The sequence below is a fragment of the Nomascus leucogenys genome, chromosome 13, assembly GCF_006542625.1.
Source record: "Nomascus leucogenys isolate Asia chromosome 13, Asia_NLE_v1, whole genome shotgun sequence".
Taxonomy (NCBI): domain Eukaryota; kingdom Metazoa; phylum Chordata; class Mammalia; order Primates; family Hylobatidae; genus Nomascus; species Nomascus leucogenys.
Window position 1 is genome coordinate 51,487,493 of NC_044393.1, and position 17,796 is coordinate 51,505,288.

The window sequence follows — 17,796 nt, forward strand, 5'->3', positions numbered from 1 at the left end:
TAGTATAGCCAGCAGATTTTGCAGATAAAATGTCCAAGGCATAATATGGCATCATAGCAAGGCCAACTGTCTTCACACTCAAAGGATATGGGATTTTACAATATATTTTCACTCTGAATGGAGGTTTTGGGATCCTCTGGCTCTTCTTATATCAGGTAAAGAGCAGAGTATGGTGGAATGGACTTGAACTCTGAGTTCAGACAACTCATCTGGAGTTCAGACAGATCAGTCTTCTGAAAGTGACCTGGAGTCACCTTCTTCCTTTCTTAGAATTTGTTCCTTCATTTGTGAAGTGCAGTAATACATGTCTGACAGAGCTATTGTGAAAATGAGGAAACATGCAAAATATATTGCAGGTGCACAAATGTCAGTTCCCTTCTCTTATTGACAAGGTGTTGCCACCACTTTAATGAAAGGGATTTTTAGTGTGACTAGGACTCAAAAGGTAAGTTCTTCTTTAATGAATAGCCTGATTCTTGGACAATAATGGTTCAGCCACAAGAGCTTGAGTAATTGTTTTATAGCTTAGACTTCCCTTGGCATGAGGACCCCACCCAGCCCATATGAAAATGAATACCATTAAGCAGCCAAATCTTTCTCCATTTTAATTGAATATTGTGTGTGGAGACCAAGACTCTCAATATGTCCAAGGACTCTTGTATGTCATGTCCTTAGCATGATAATCTCCCCACTTCTTTTTACATTCCATACTGATGGAAGAAGATGAGACAGGGAATGTTCCTATTTGGGGCTCCACTGAAAGCCTCTGGTGCAATTTCCTGTAAGGCCTCCACTTTCCCTTTGCTGGAAATTTTTAATAATTAAAGTAATACCATGATTAGAACTTCCAAAATCACAAATTAGAAGTGGCTGGGCTTTAGACCCCCTTGAGTCAGGGCAAGATAGAATAACTCAGCTTAGACGTCTGATTGATTACCCATTACTCCCATTCAGTTATTAAAATGGGATCTGTAAGTCTATGAGCAACAAGACATGGTCAGCTTAGTCTCATTGCTATTTACAAAAAAAAAAAAATCTTCCAAATTATTTTTAGTTTAACTCTTTTGATCAATTCAGGTTATGTCCTCACACGACCTCCAAACCCTTTTAATTCAAACTTGATGGATGAATTGCTTGAATATATTTTCCCATGGGTATACTAAATAGAGGTATTATTGTCAGAATTTATAGAAAATATAGTATAATTTTTATACTTTTTATAGTATAATTTTATAAAGTTAGTAATCATACTAACTTTATATAAAAAAAAAATTCCTTCTCTAGGAGGAATTCTCTGCCTTAACTAAATTGGTTATAAGATCCTGGAAAATAAGGCAGGGATCCTTGGGAAGACCTCTGTCCCAGATTCTAGGGCAGTTACCAATAAGTTTTGTCACACTGGTTGCATCAGAAAATTCTCTAGTCTTCACTTTCTCAATATTAGGGAGTTGAGCAAAGTAATCTCCAGGAGTTCTCCTGTAAATTCAAATTACAAGAACTCATCTATTATATAAACCAAGGCCCAAATTTCTGTCTTGGATATTCTGAATCTCTCCTTATGAAGTTGTTAGTGGAGTGAGGAATTTCCCAAACTCTATTTCTCATCATTTCTTAGTTTTACCATTAAGTGCCACTGGTAATAGACTTATAAATATTTATTATGACAACAGTAATTTAGCATTAAATTCAAGGCATACAGAGAAAACAAAAGATTCAAGTTAAAAGCATGCCTAAATATGTCTCATTTAATGAACTTAATAGACTTGCAGAAGTTTCCCACTAATGCAGTATTGTTTACAACTTATCTCCATAACGTCTATTGAGTTATGCCTTTCCCATTTGATTCAAACTCAGGTAAATTGACATTTGTGAGTACATTTTACTTCAAATCACACCTATCATAGTACACAACTCAAGTCCTAAATTTGAATTAATATTGCGTTAAAATTCCTTGCCTTCTTCTGATATGCTTAAGAAGGTTGATGATACTACTCAACTACATTTTTGGACACTTAGGATAACTCTTACTATTTAAAAACAAAACTGAGAACTGAAATTCTACTAACCAGAAGAATTGACTGTAAAAGTGACTCACCCAATTTGGTGGTCACCCTAGTTTTTAAAAATGAGGTTTGAATGGAAAATTGTAAAAGCAAAAGACTATTAATAATAGCAGGAGGCGGGTGTGTGAACAGGTGTAGTAGATTATGGTGCAGATATGTGAAATTGTTGTAATTTTAAAGAACCACATCCCCATTTTTTTGTTACCTTCTTAACAAATGGTGGTTTTATGATTCAGAAAAAGATGTACTAAATATTGAGACGAGATTGTCAGAATATTTTGCTTTCAAGAGGGTGGGAAGAGTTCAACTTAAAATGTTAGGACTCAAAAATAAGAATGAGTATTATTTGTTTTAATCTGAATGTTACTGCAGTGAAGGAGATTAAACATTTTCACAAGCATTTATAATGACCATGACCAGAAAGACCTGGCCATTGTGATTTCTTACCTGAGTTTCTGCACCGGCTCGCTAACTGGTTTCCCTGTGTCCAATATTGATTCTCCATTCTGCCAAAAGATTGACCTTCTAAAACACAAATCTGATCATGACCTTCTTCTGTTAAAACACCTTTAGTGAATTCCTACTGCCTTCAGAACAAAATTCAAACCTTTAGCATGACATTAAAGGTTCTTCATCATCTGACATCTGCCCTTCTGTTTAGCCTTATCTGCCAGCATGCTTCCTCGCTTCAATATAACTTTTTTTTTTTTGAGGTGGAGTCTTACTCTGTTGCCCAGGCTGGAGGGCAATGGCGTGATCTCAGCTCACTGCAACCTCCTGGGTTCAAGCGAGCCTTGTGCCTTAGCCTCCCAAGTAGCTGAGACTACAGGCATTCACCACCATGCCTGGCTAATTTTTGTATTTTTCAGTAGAGACAAGGTTTCACTATGTTGCCCAGGCTGGTCTCAAACTTCTGACCTTAGGTGATCTGCCTGCCTTGGCCTCCCAAGGTGCTGGGATTACATGCGTGAGCCATTGTGCCGGCCCAATATAAATTCTTGGTCATGCCGAACCAATTTTACTTCCCTAAACTCACCTCACTTTGTCATCACACTTTCATAACTCTGCAGATACTGCACCTCTTTCTTGGACTGACTTTCCTCACTTCATGTGGGAAACTCTTATTCATCCTTTACTCAGCGACCATCTCCTTTCTTGATTTGTACTCACTCCTCCAGTCTGGTGTTAAGCCATTATGCCTGTTGCGTATTCTGATGCATACACCATTGCATATTTCGTCTTACTCTAAATCTTACTTCTTCACTGCTCTGTAATGCAATTGTCTGTCTTTGTCTAGACTGAGACCTTCTAGAGGAAAGATCTATGTCTTCTTTATCTTTTTCCCTCAGCACTTATTATAATGCCTGGCACACAGTAGGCATTCTGCAAATGTATGCTAAAATAATCAATGCATAAATAGTCCAGAAAAGCTCAACATGGACTAACTTTAAAATGAGATTAATTATGACAATTGTTAGTTCAAGTTTTTTTAATTAAAAAATTCTTTACTGTTAAATCAAGCCAATTTTAAGCTTTCTGAGATGATATACAGAAACACACTACACAGCAAAATGGTATAGCAGAAAAGAAATTATTTATAAGGATCGTTTAGAGTAAAATCAAATCTCTATTTTAACAAATATATGAGATAAATTATATCTTTATGATTATTTGTTGCTGTAAATGTATTCATACCAGGACAATTGTCACATTTAAAATTCTCTAAATAATTTTGGCACAGGTGAAATCTTCTAATTTTGTTAAGTCCCTAAGCTCTTTTTCTTTCTTTTGTTTTTGTTTGTTTGTTTGTTTGTTTTTGAGACAGAGTTTTTGCTCTTGTTGCCCAGGCTGGAGTGCAATGGCACAATCACGGCTCACCACAACCTCCACCTCCTGGATTCAAGTGATTCTCCTGCCTCAGCCTCCTGAGTAGCTGGGATTACAGGCATGTGCCTCCATGCGTGGCTAATTTTGTATTTTTAGTAGAGACGGGGTTTCTCCATGTTGGTCAGGCTGGTCTCGAACTCCCTAACTCAGGTGCTCTGCCCACCTCAGCCTCCCAAAGTGGTAGGATTACAGGCGTGGGACACTGTGCCTGGCCTTTTCTTTTCTTTTTTTAGACAGGGTCTCTGTCACCCAGGCCGGAGTGCCATGGCATGATTACTGTTCACTGGGGGCTCAACCTGCTGGTCTCAAGCAATCCTCCCACCTCAGCCTCCTGAGTAGCTGGGACTACAGGCACACATCACCATGCCCAGTTTTTTTTTACAAAGTTTTTTGTAGACACAGGGTTTCCCTATGTTGCCCAGGCTGGCAACCGGAACTCCTGGGCGCAAGCAATCTTCCTGCTTCAGCCTTCCAAAGTTCTGGGATTACAAGCGTGAGACACTGCATCCAGCCCCTGAGCTCTTTCAACAGGCTGATTGTTTTGTGTCAGCCTCTTCTCCAGCTGCCTCAGTCCATTCTCTTCAGAATGATTTGTTACCTGCCCTGGCTTCACGGCTACTTTTATTATACTTCCCCCTCACGTTAACTCTAGATGAACGTTTAATGCTCCAAACTTTCTAGCCAGTTGTGCTCTGCAGAAACCATGCAGCTTCTCTGACATGAAGACTTAGAGTCCTTGCTCCAAAGAGGGCCCTATACAATTTTCCTGGTGCTTATTGACAAATAAGAGGAACCAGATAGTGTCAATTTTGTGCATTCTTCTTATTCCTAAAATTGCCTATAGTGGCCAGTGTTTTAAAGTCTCCAAAGTATGTCTCAGATGCTCATCTAAACACTGGATGGCAAAGAGGTCACTGCCTGTGTCAAGCTTATTGGCAAACAAATGGTCCTTGCGCAGCATCCAGTTCAAGGCGCCAGCTCTGAAAATGCACACTGAGTGCACATGGATCCTACTGCAGGTGGGTAAAGAGTGCTTCAAAGTGCTGCCACTTGACAAACATAGAAGCTGCGTGCATGTCAGACGAGTCATACTTATGGCTTAAGGAGAGTGAGCTGGGGACTTCAGGAATCCTTTGAACAGTGGCCTAGAGATATTTGCTGTATGTGTCTTGGGCCTACTCCATAAACTTTTAAACTTTTTTCATTCTCTAGCATATACCCCACGTCCTCTCTACTGACCACAAAATAGGCACTGCCTGAAAAAAGAGATGTTTCGAGTGGAGGACACATTTTGACAGTCCCCATGTTTGTCAGCTTTCCATTAATAACTGCATGCCCCCTTTTCTGCCTTTCTTCCTTACTGACTAGCATCCTCTCAGCTTCCAGGTTGTTTCCACCCATTAAAGATTTGAGCTTCCTGAAAATTTCCAGGTTGGTTTGAAAAGCAAAATCCATACCACAGAGATTTATCAAGTACCCTAGTCTGTACTCATTGTGTAGAGGTCCTTCATGCGGTTGAGGTCAGCCTGAACCACTCCACAGGGATGCAAAAACCACACCCTGGGCCCCTCAAGGCTTCTGTCAGGCAGAAGCAGCACAGTAGGGCACCTTCTTGCACTCCAGGGCCAGACTTTCACTCCAGCACTTTCTCTCCATGCAGAGTAAAGCACGGTACTGTAATGGGTGCCGGATGTCACCTGGAATCAGAGCACTAAATGATCCAGATTTTCCTTAATTCTGTGTGCTGTTCTTTATTTTAAAATACCTTTGCACTTCTGATAAATGTAAACTGACAACCTTCAAGGCCATGAAGGAGGGAACATCTGTTGGTGCTGGAAGCCTAGAAGACCGCCCTTAACAACAACAACAAAAGTCCCCGATTGTTGTTTGAAATGCTGAGGAAGTTGCTGTGGAGGAGGAAGTTGCTATGGAGGAGACTTTTTTTCTTTTTTCTTTCTTTTTTTGAGATGAAGTCTCACTCTGTCGTCCAGGCTGGAGTGCAGTGGCGCGATCTTGGCTCACTGCAACCTCTGCCTCTCTGGTTCAAGCGCCATGCTTGGCTAATTTTTGTGTTTTTAGTAGAGACAGGGTTTCACTATGTTGGCCAGGCTGGTCTCGAACTCCTGACCTCAGGTGATCCACTTGCCTCAGCCTCCCCAAATGTTGGGATTACAGGTGTGAGCCACCACGCCCGGCCAGGGTAGATTTTATTTTCTAAGCTCCAGAGCATTTGATATGCCTTTGGAGAAGTTCACACCAATTCCAAACAAGTTAAAAATGTTATACAAAGTTAGTGCATGTAATAAGTTCTAAATAAATTTAAATGTTATATAAGGTTCAATATATGTAATATTGTATTGAACAATACAATTAGAAGTAGATGATTTTTATTTATAGGAAATCATTTTACTGCATTGATTATTCTAGATTTATCTAGGAGAATGTTGGCAAAGGTCACATTAGTAACTGAAATCTAGAAAGACTCCAAAGCCTAAATTAAGATAATGACCTAAGTTTTCTTATTGCAACTTTTTGATCAAACCGGTTGCAATGCTTCTCTTCCTGTTCTTCCTGCCCTCTGGTGGAGGTGCTAACCAGCAGGCCAGGAGATAAGCAAGAGCCATAAAAGAGAATAGTGAAAAAGATCAAGGTAAGCCTAAATGGCAAACCACTCCTGAAAAATTGAAGAGCCACTGTTTACCTAGAACAAACCTTTGTTCCTTGGTTTCTCCAACGTTAAATAAGGACAACAATATTTACCATAAGACTATTATTCCCAAGGTGGTACCTTTCCATAGGTACTGCTTTCTACCTTTGGTCTTGCAGACCTGGCTAATTCTCACACAAAGGAAACCATTCTCCTACTGTGGCCTCTTCTATGCCTGGAAAAGAATGCAGGTTGGTACAGTATAAAAAGCAGTGGACTCCATCATGTTGGGCGTTTAGGTCGCCATTCCATCACTTTACTCTTCAGTCTTTTCGATCCTATTCCTTAGATCGACAATGTACTTTTATTTTGTGACAAATCCTTCCTAAGCTGGAACTTGGCCTAGGAAGTTTTGTTTCATTGAAGGAGATAATGAATTTGAAAGAATACTACAATTTTATTGGGTTTGTATATGATTTAATGCATTAATGGCATTTGTTTTATTTATGTTGTTAATTGCTAAATAATAGCAATCTTAAATATTTCTGAAATGCCTTTTATCTTGATCCTGAAAGATAGTTGCTATAGCATTAAAATACACTTACTGAAGAAAAAAAAAGCAGTGGACTAGGAAGTGAGGGTTCAGTTTCCAGCCCTGGCTCTTGCTAGTGGCTTGGATGCCCTTGGATAAGTCTCTTAACCTCCCTGAGACTGGGTTTCTTCATCTGTAAGTTAAGAATTATGATATTAATGGGTCTATTGTGAGGTTCAAATGAAGTAATGGTAGTTAAAGTGCTTTGTAAACAATAAAGCACCCTACAGAACTAGGGTAATATTAATGCAGTGTTGACAACTCTTCTCTGAATCAACATTTAACTTGACTTGGTTGTCTGTGTACTTTAAAATGAGAAATAAGGTTTATCCTTTTAATCTTTAGCAAATAAATGAAGCCTTTGGTCTTGGATCCACAGAAAAAGCAAATTCTATGTCCTGATGTAATCCAAGTCTGTGTGTGGACTCTCTAGATTCTGCTTCATTTTTGTTTTAATTATAGCATTGAAAGAGTGGAAGGTTTAAAATTACACCTTTCAGAACTACTCATTATTTAGTGACTCTACATTTCAAATATATTGCTCATGTCTTTAAAATAAAAGATCAGGTTCTTTTATTGTTACCTTGGCCTAACTATACGTTTATTGACATAGTGATTTATAGAAATCGGTTTTTAGTTTTTGTTTTTAACATTTCCTTGAAGCTGCGATAATTTAAAAGATTTAAATATTTAGACATATTAAATGTTTAAGTTGCTTACACATTTTATTCTGTGTGGCTGAGGATGATTGCAAAATACATAGAATTATGTAACTAGAAGAGTTGAGAGTTCTGCACTTCTTTCTCTGCTACACACACAATCTCTCATCCTTCTTCCCATCCCACTTTGTTAGGATATACTAGAAGAAAAAAAAAATAGGTACTTATCTGAAAGAGATGAAACTGTCAAAGGTACCTGGTCCAAGTCACTATTATTCTTGGCTAGGTATTTAAAATAGCCTCCTATCTGGTTTTCCTACTTCAATCTGTTCTTAAAATATCAACCAGTGGGCATGGTGGCTCACATCTGAAATCCCAGCACTTTGGGAGGCTGAGGTGGGAGGATCGCTTGAGTCCAGGAGTTTGAGACCAGTCTGGGCAACATAGCGAGACCGTGTCTTTACAAGAGAAAAAAAATTATCTGACTGTGATGGTATGTGCCTGTAGTACCCGCTACTTGGGAGGCTGAGGTGGGAGGATTGCTTCAGCCTGGGAGGTTGAGGCTGCAGTGAGCCAAGATTACCCTACTGCACTCAGCCTGGGCAACAGAGTAAGACCCTGTCTCAAAAAAATACATCTATATCTATATAAACATAGGTATAGATATATCATTCATAGATAGATAGTTAGGTAGATAGATAGATGAATAGATTCAGCCAGAATGATAAAATCCATGTCAGATAATGTCACTTATCTGCTCAAAAGCCTCTGAAGGCCTTTACTCCTCTGTCCTGTTTTCCTGCCCACTCCTCACTCCCTCAGCACAGCCATACTAGCCTCCTTGACCACACCAGGGCCACATCAGCCTCAGAGCCTTGCTGTGAAATGCTCTTTCCTCAGATAGTTGAATAAGTGGCTTCTTCACCTCCTTCAGGTCTAATCATCTCCCCAGTGGTCTTCTCTGTCCCATCTTTTAAAATGGCAGCTCTCACCCCACCATTTATCCCTTCCTCTATAGTGCTTATCACCATCCGACACACAATATGTTTACTTATTTCTTTTGTTTATTGTCTGTCTGCCCCTCTAGAACATAAGGCCATGAGGGCAAGGGGTCTTGTTTGTTTGGTTAACTGCTGTATCCTCAACACCCCAAAGAGTGCCTGGTTTGTAGCAAGTGCTCCATAAATGTTAGCTGAATGAATGAATGAAACAAAGATAAGTCGTGGTCTTATTTGATTTGCAACACTATAAAAATTGTGAAATTTTCATCAAAACAAAAAAAAAGCTATGAACTTTTTGATATCTTCCAATAATGAGACCTATTATGACATCCAAGGCATTAGTGTCCTTCTCTTTCATATCCTCCCCCTCCCAAACATTTTGACCATTCTATGTTTCTAGAATTGAGATCTATTTTAATCCATTACTGTCCTTTTAAGTGTAAGTATAATTTTGTAAACCACTCATAATTTGTCACGAAAGGAGGAAAGAATTGAATAATAATGAAATACTTGTCGTTTGTTTTCTTTGACACTTTAATCTCTTGATGATGTTAGTTTTGGCCATTCATTTTCTGACTTCTCTTTCTCCCCCATCTCCAAAATATACATATTACCAAAGGATCTTGCTTGGATTTCTTATCTTGCTTTGCATGTTCTCCGTTAGAAGTCATATCCACTGTTACGGCTTCCGTTGTCTCCTTGTCTTAGATTATGCTCATATTTATAAGCCTAATTTTGACATTGCTTATTGGCCTTAATTTTCTGTTTCCCTTGCTGGGCCATCTTTCAAGTTCTCAAACCTTTTATGTCTAAACCAACCGGGCACAGTGGTTCACGCCTATAATCCCAGAGCTTTGGGAGAATCATTTGAGCTCAGGAGTTTGAGACAAGCCTGGGCAATAAAGGGAGACCCCGTCTCTACAAAAAATTGAAAAATTAGCTGGGCATGGTGGTGTGTGCCTGTGGTCTCAGCTACTTGGGAGGCTGAGGTGGGAGGGTCACTTGAGCCCAGGAGGTTGAGGCTGCAGTGAGCTGTGATCGTGCCACGACACTCCAGACTGGGAGACAGACGGAGACCTTGTCTCAAAAACAACAACAAAAAACTGGCTCCTGTTCCAGTAATTCGTTTCTGTTAATGACCCTGCTTACTTCTAAATTTGGAAATGTTTTTAAGGCTTGTAATCTTTTATGAGTTTCTTCACATTGTCAAGCCTTGTTGCATCAGCTGATTCATTTCCTTCTTTGCTTTCACTAGATTTGGGACGGGGCCTGAGATTCTGCATTTCTAATATGTTTCTGTGTCAAGCTAATGTTTCTGGTCCATTGACTACACTTGGAGTAGCAAGGTCCTGCCGTAAGATAACAATGCCCATCTGAACCTAGTCTTCCACTTTCTGTTCCATAGCTGTATCTAAGAAAGACTCAATTCTCTTTCAAAAATAGAGATCTGATATTGCTCAGTCTTGTTTTTTTCTGTGTCACAAAAGATTTGGAAAGTAATAGACAGAAGATGAAACACTCAAATCAGCCATAATGGTCAATTCAGAAACAATCATGAACAGTTTGATGTGTATCCTTTTACTCCTTTCTTTATTTGTGTGAAAATACACATTCATGTTGTATCTATATTTTTAAAACCAAAAAGGATCATTTATCTTTTTAAAATTACCTAATGTATAAATTTGCTTTCTAAGTTTGTTGACTCCCCCATCTTATAAAGTAAAATCTACCTTTTCTTTCTTTCTTTTCTTTTTTTAAAGAGAGGGTCTCGCTCTGTTTCCCAGGCTGGTGTGCAGTGGTGCAATCATGGTTCACTGCAGCCTCAACCTCCCAGGTTCAAGCAATTTCCCACCTCAGCCTCCTGAGTAGCTTGGGACTACATGTGTATATCAGCATGCCCAGCACATTTTTTTTTTTTTTTTTGAGACCAAGTCTCACACCGTCATCTGCGCTGGAGTGAAGTGGCCCGTGATCTTGGCTCACTGCAACCTCCGCCTCCTGGGTTCAAGCGATTCTCCTGCCTCAGCCTCCCAAGTAGCTGAGATTACAGGCATGCCCCCACCACACCCTGCTAATTTTTGTATTTTTAGTAGAGACGAGGTTTCACCATGTTGGCCAGGATGGTCTCAATCTCTTGACCTCATAATCTGCCCACTTTGGCCTCCCAAAGTGCTAGGATTACAGGCATGAGCCACCACGCCCGGCCAATTTTCGTATTTTGTAAAATATACAATTTTTGTATATTTTAGAGTTTCAGCATGTTGCCCAGGCTGTCTTGAATTTCTGAGCTCAAGCCTGCCTCAGCCTCCCAATGTGCTAGGATTTCAGGCCTGAACCACTATGTCCGGCCAAAATTTGCCTTTTCTATAGAATAAAAACACCCAATGCTGTTTTTTTCTCAACCTCTTTGGCTGCTTTTGGGGACTTGGTGCAGTCAAGCAGATGAATCCTCTGTTGACTTTGGTTCAGGGGCTGGTGACTCAAAGCAGCAGGGGTGATGCAGAATCCGCTCTGGCCAGGGCCACAGCAGCAATAGCAGCTGCATCCGGTTTCCAGTGGCAGCAGACACAGCTGTTCTGAGGCAATATGCAGTGTCCAGCTCCCAGAGACTTGGCAGTGCAAGCCATGGGGTCAGTGCTTGGCAGCTGGAGTGGCGACTTCATGGATCAGCTCTGCAGAATGCTTTGGGTATGGTTCTTGCCTGGATAGTTCTCTTCCCACCTTTGCTTCTTAAATTAGCTTCAAAGTTGACTTAATACACTGGTAACAAATACTAATGATATTAACAATAATTGACTCTTAGGTAGTGCTTACTATGTGTCAGGCAAATTTCTAAGGACTTTATGTGTATTAACTCATTTAATCTTTTACAAAACTCCAATGAGTTATGGACTGGTGTTATCCCCATTTTATAGATAAAACTGAGTTACAGGGAGATTAGGTGACTTGTCCAAGGTCCCATGACTATAAATGGTAGATCTGAAACTCAAACCTAGTCAGTCTGATCTAGTTCTTAAGAGCCTTGACTGATACATGTACTGTTTTGCAACCTAATTTTTTCATGTAACAAAGTTTCATGAGCATTTCCATGTCATTAAATATTTAAGCATTTAAAGTAGCTGTATAATGTTCAATTATAAGGATGATTCATGTTTTATTTACACAGCTATCTACTGTAGAACATCAAGGAAATCCTGGTGGCTAAACTTCTTTTTGTTTTGAGACGGAGTCTTGCTCTGTCGCTCAGGCTGGAGTGCAATGGTGTGATTTCAGCTCACTGCAACCTCTGCTTCCCGGATTCAAGCAAGTCTTCCGCCACAGCCTCCCAAGTAGCTGAGACTACAGGTGCACGCCACTACACCCGGCTAACTTTTGTATTTTTAGTAGTGATAGGGTTTTGCCATTTTGGGCAGGCTGGTCTTGAACTCCTGGCCTCAAGCAATCCACCCACCTCAGCCTCCAAGTTGTTTTGTTTGTTTGTTTTTAATATCCATGACTTTTTCTTTGGGATAAAGTCTTCAAAGTGGAATGCTAGGTCACGGTGTATTCAAATCGCCTTCCTGAAAGTTTATTCCAATTTACACACCCAGCCATGGAGGGAAACATCCTGCTTTCTTGAGTCCTTACTGGCATTGAATGTTAACATTAAATTGTTTTCCTTTGTGGCACTGAAAATGATACATAGTTTTCTTTAAACTTGAAATTATTTAAACATTTAAACATACGTTTATTGGTTGTTTGTTCAAAGTTATTTTACGAATTGCCTTCTCCATCACCTATAGAATAAAGGTGAAACGACTTCAGTTCAAAGCTCTTCCAACTCTGACTCAGACTACTTTTCTAACTAATTCTCCTACAGGTTCTAAACATTCACTTGGCACACTCAAGGGGATTGTTTTGTTTTAGATTGAACCATTTGAATATATATTTTTCTAGGCCAAAAAATTGTTGACTATTGATAGTTTGATATGGTGAAAACTTATAAATCTCCAAAACCTTTGCTGTGACACTACAATACTTCCCACAAATGCCTGTTGCCCATCTCTGCTTGGTGAAATCCTGCTAGTTCTTTACAAGGTGGAACTCATGAATCAGGTCCTCTCCCTCCAATTCCCTTGCCATCCCTCTCCAGGTTCTCCTCTCACCCCCAGCTTAGGTAACTGTAGATCATTTCTTTTCACAATTTCAACTCTCATTCTTTCCTCTTATAACTGTAGAATGATCTCAGGGTATTGCAGCTGAATAACAAGTTTTCATTTGCCTGGCAGAGGGTGAGCCCTCTGTTGCTCTTCTCTGGCAGAGGCTTATTTATTTTGGCAGCCTCAGAGACAAGCAAAGTTCCCGGCTTATAGTGGGTGCATAAAAATATCTGTTGAATTGAAGAACTAGTAACTTTAGGGCCCAGGAAGTGCCTTATTAGGGCAATACTACTTGCAATTTCCTTCCATGTTAAATAAGGAAGAGTATGCGTAACACCTTCTAGTATCTTCTAATTTGGTTGCTTGGTATTTTGTTTGGAATTGGTCCTCCTTATTTTGAATCCTCCATCTTTCTAATTCATCTTTTCCTGTATTTTCAGATGTTGTAATTATATTGCAGTTCAACAAAATTATTTTATTCCATGGTACAATTCCCAAGAGCAAAACAGCACAATTCTCTAACTGGCTAAATAACAAATCAGCATACTTTCCAAGGACTATATTCTGTGTTTTTTCCTTTTAATCAAATCCATCTTTTCTGTCAGTTGGACTTTCAGGAGCTTTTAGTGACTTCTGGGAAATACCAGCGCTATAGACAGTGTAGCTTCAGGAAACATTAAAAGTAAAAATATTTTTAAAAATTCATTCAAAACATTTAAAAGGAATCCTACTGAGACAGTCTTCTGTTTATATAAGGGATACACTGCACAATTAACTTAAGGTATACTTACAGGAAGAAAATCATGAAATTATAGAACTTTAAAGGTAGAAGAGACCCCCAAAGCATTTCAGTATGTGCTCTTTGGTGAAAAAATACCAAATAGCAGTTGGGGAGAGAATAGTTTGAGCTTAACTTTGGCTCCATATTCCCTCTCCAGTTAATTTGAGTGATGTTCCAACTCTTGCTCATCTTTTCTTACCTACATATCCTGCCCTAGTCATTCCTGGAATGAGTTCAGGTAGAAGCAGCTGCAATGCCAGGCCTCTTTCGTGTTTATATTCAGGGGAGACTGGGCGTTGCTTTATGTATGCTTCATCCCCTCTTTTCCCCTGGACACTTTGCCAGCTCTGGCCTTTTCTTTCCTGCTTGCCCATTAGGCAAGAGTGTGCTCAGTATTTTGCCATTTCTAAGTGGGCTTCTCTAACCAGGAAACTAGTTCAATGAACAGGTCCAAAGAGCTAGAAGAACTGCGTAAGATTTTGTAAAAGGTGGATGGGGTATTATAATTTAAAGGACAGATTATAACAAGTGTTGATGAGAACGTGGAGAAACTGGAACACTCATACACCACTGGTGGGGTGAAAAATGGTGCAGCCACTTTGGAAAACAGTCTGGCAGTTCTTCAAATAGTTAAGCATAGAGTTGCCATATGATCAAGCAATTCTACTCTTAGGTATACTAAAGAGAAATTAAAACATACGTCCAGGCTGGGCATGGTGGCTTATGCCTGTAATCCCAGCACTTTCGGAGGCTGTGGCGGGCAGATCATGAGGTCAAGAGATCGAGACCATCCTGGCTAACATGGTGAAACCCTGTCTCTACTAAAAATACAGAAAAAATTAGCCGGGCATGGTGGCATATGCCTGTAGTCCCAGCTACTTGGGAAGCTGAGTCAGGAGAATCACTTGACCCTGGGAGGCAGAGGTTGCAGTGAGCCGAGATCGCACTACTGCATTCCAGCCTGGCGACAGAGCGAGACTCCGTCTCAAAACAAAAACAAACAAACAAAAAATACGTCCATAGAAGAGTTTATACATGAATGCTCATAGTAGTGATATTCATAACAGTCAAAGAGTAGGAGCAACCTAAATTTCCATCAACTGATGGATGGATGTTGTATGTCCATAAAATAGAATACTATTCATGAATTAAAAGAACTGAAATAGTGATACATGCTACAGTATGGATGAACCTTGAAAACAGGTTAAGTAAAAGAAACTAGTCACAAAGGACCATATGTTGTGTGATTCTGTTTATATGAAATGCCCAGATAGGTAACTCTATAAAGAGAAAATAGATTAGCAGTTGCCTGCAATGATGGTGGGGGCAGTGGAGCTTCTTTTTTGGGTAATGAAAATGTTCTAAAATTGATTGTGGTGGTAGATGTATAAATCTGTGAATATACTAAAAGCCATCAGATTGTACACTTTAAGTGGGTGCGTTGTACAGTCTGTGAATTATATCGCAATAAAGCTGTAAAAAAATAAAAAGAATGGGTATTTTTTTATATGTAATTTTGTCTCCTGTTACTTTTCTGGCTAGCTGGAGATTCCCATGCCAAATTTCAGACTTCCTTTGTTCTTTGATTCTACTTGAAGTCCAGCCAATAGCTCATTAGTTATTAGCAGGGTGGGAATTTGACTCACAATGCAACTTAGACATGAAGATAAAATATAAGTTCTTTATTTAGTTTATAACCAAACTGGCTTTCCTCCTGAGTCCTTAACTGTGGATAGTGGGAAAAATAAATGCATATGTAATTCCCAATGTCTGGGAAAACCACTATGATGGAAGGAATGGCTGGGACTAATTTGTCTGCAGCTAACACACACTATTCTTGCTGCAGCTATATTCACTCAAATGACTAATGGACAGGACAGTCAGTGTGGGGCTTCATATGCATGGTTCTGAATTCTTGTCTTTTTTTTTTTTTCTGAAACGGAGTCTCCCACTGTCGTCTGGGCTGGAGTGCAGTGGCACGATCTTGGCTCACTGCAGCCTCCGCCTGTTCAAGCAATTCTCTTGCCTCAGCATCCTGAGTAGCTGAGATTACAGGCACCCGCCACCACGTCCAGCTAATTTTTTTGTATTTTTAGTAGAGACAGGGTTTCACCATGTTGGCCAGGCTGGCCTCGAACTCCTGACCTTGTGATTCACCCATCTCGGCCTCCCAAAGTGCTGGGATTACAGGCTTGAGCCACCGCGCCCGGCCCTTCTTGTCTTGATTCTGTGCTTTGTTTTGGCCTTCATTATCCATGTGATTCAAGGCTTGCTTTGAACTCCTGGATGTGTGTGCTCCATAACTCATGAAGGCTCTTTTGACTTCTAACTACTGGCTCTGTCTTGAGCACTGGTTTCCAGGCAATGTCAGTGTCTCTGGGTTTGCTGTAGTCCTGTAGCTGGTCACAAAGGTTCATTGTTTTGGTCTCTATCACGGCATCTGATCCCATGTCTATGATCAGTAGCTGGCTAGGGTGATAAAATAATTGTTTTGTGGGTTCCTGAAGCATTAGAGCTTAGCAGAATACATACACTTATTTCCTTCTTCTGAAACAATATTTAAAAGTACTGTAAAATGTTTGAATTGAAATTTGCCCTGTTTTTATAATTTTTTATTGATGATGCTATGAGTATTTATTTTACTTTTTAAGCTGCATTTGTTTGTATGTTTGTTCTTTTGGAAAGAGGACTCTCTGGCTATTGGTGCTTTGAATGGAGGGAGGTACAAAATCATATTATATTGTTGGCTGAGGGATGAGATAAATTGAGATGTGTATTTGTTTCTCAAATTATTTTATTCTTGGTCTAACTAAATCAGTGATATGACAGTTCAGAAAGGAATTCGGAGCACTTACTGGTGACTTATAATCTGAAGGACTGTGACTTCTACAGTGAAAAATATTTCAAAATTGGCATTCATTCAGGACTGAATCTTAGCATTGATATAGTGTCTGATACAGCCCCAATGTCTAGGAGGTAATTTTTATTACAAAAAATACTTTATTTTGGAAAACATAGAAATTTTAAGAATATTTAACATAATCTGAATGCATATTGAGTTTACAAAGGAACCAACTTGATTAAAAAATATTTGACTATTAAATGTGTAAGAATGTGAGCCTGTATCTATTATATGATTTTTTATTCAATAAAAATCATCTGTGTCTATTGCATACATATGTATACAAATATAAAATTTCAGGGATACACACACGCATACACAAATATATTTATTTATTTATTTTTAGGTATGTTAGCCCAGGATCCTACTGGATATAATTTTTGCATTATTACCTTAATCAAATCATACCTTTTAATTCATAAATGTTAACCTTAGAAGTGAAAGGTTGATAATGAAAATCTTTCAAAAGTGTGTGATTTTAGCCAGGCACAGTGGCTCATGCCTGTAATCCCAGCACTTTAGGAGGCCGAGGTGGGCGGATCACAAGGTCAGGAGATCGAGACCATCCTGGCTAACACGGTGAAACCTCGTCTCTACTAAAAATACAAAAAATTAACCAGGCGTGGTGGCAAGCACCTGTAGTCCCAGCTACTTGGGAGGCTGAGGTGGGAGAATGGCATGAACCTGGGAGGTGGAACTTGCAGTAAGCCAAAATCGTGCCACTGCACTCCAGCCTGGGTGACAGAGCGAGACTCTGTTTCAAAAAAAAAAAAAAGTGTAGTATTTTGATTATTTATTGACTTATTCCGATATTTCAAAGTATTAACAGCTGTAAAAAATATGTGTAAGTTATTTGTAACAACTCTTAAGGCAGTTGTGGAAGAAATGCTACTAAAACATGAGGTAAAATTACACAGATCACTAGACCTGAGAAAATGCAATGATGATAGACAAACAATAGTCAAGAAAGAAAAGGAAGAATAATTGGAAATGAGAAGAAAAGTGAAACATCAAAGGACTAATCTAGCCGAAGCCCTGGAGAGATCACTGACCATCGGTCAATAAGAGTATAACATAGGAAGGCCGGGTGCGGCAGTCACACCTGTAATCCCAGTATCTTGGGAG

The 17,796-nt window shown here is 39.5% G+C and overlaps 1 pseudogene; it reads right to left on the reverse strand.

Annotated features, from left to right (window-relative positions):
• Window positions 1-4,788: 4,788 nt before the first annotated feature.
• LOC100601062 overlaps window positions 4,789-17,796 on the reverse strand; it is a 31,477-nt pseudogene continuing 18,469 nt past the window's right edge.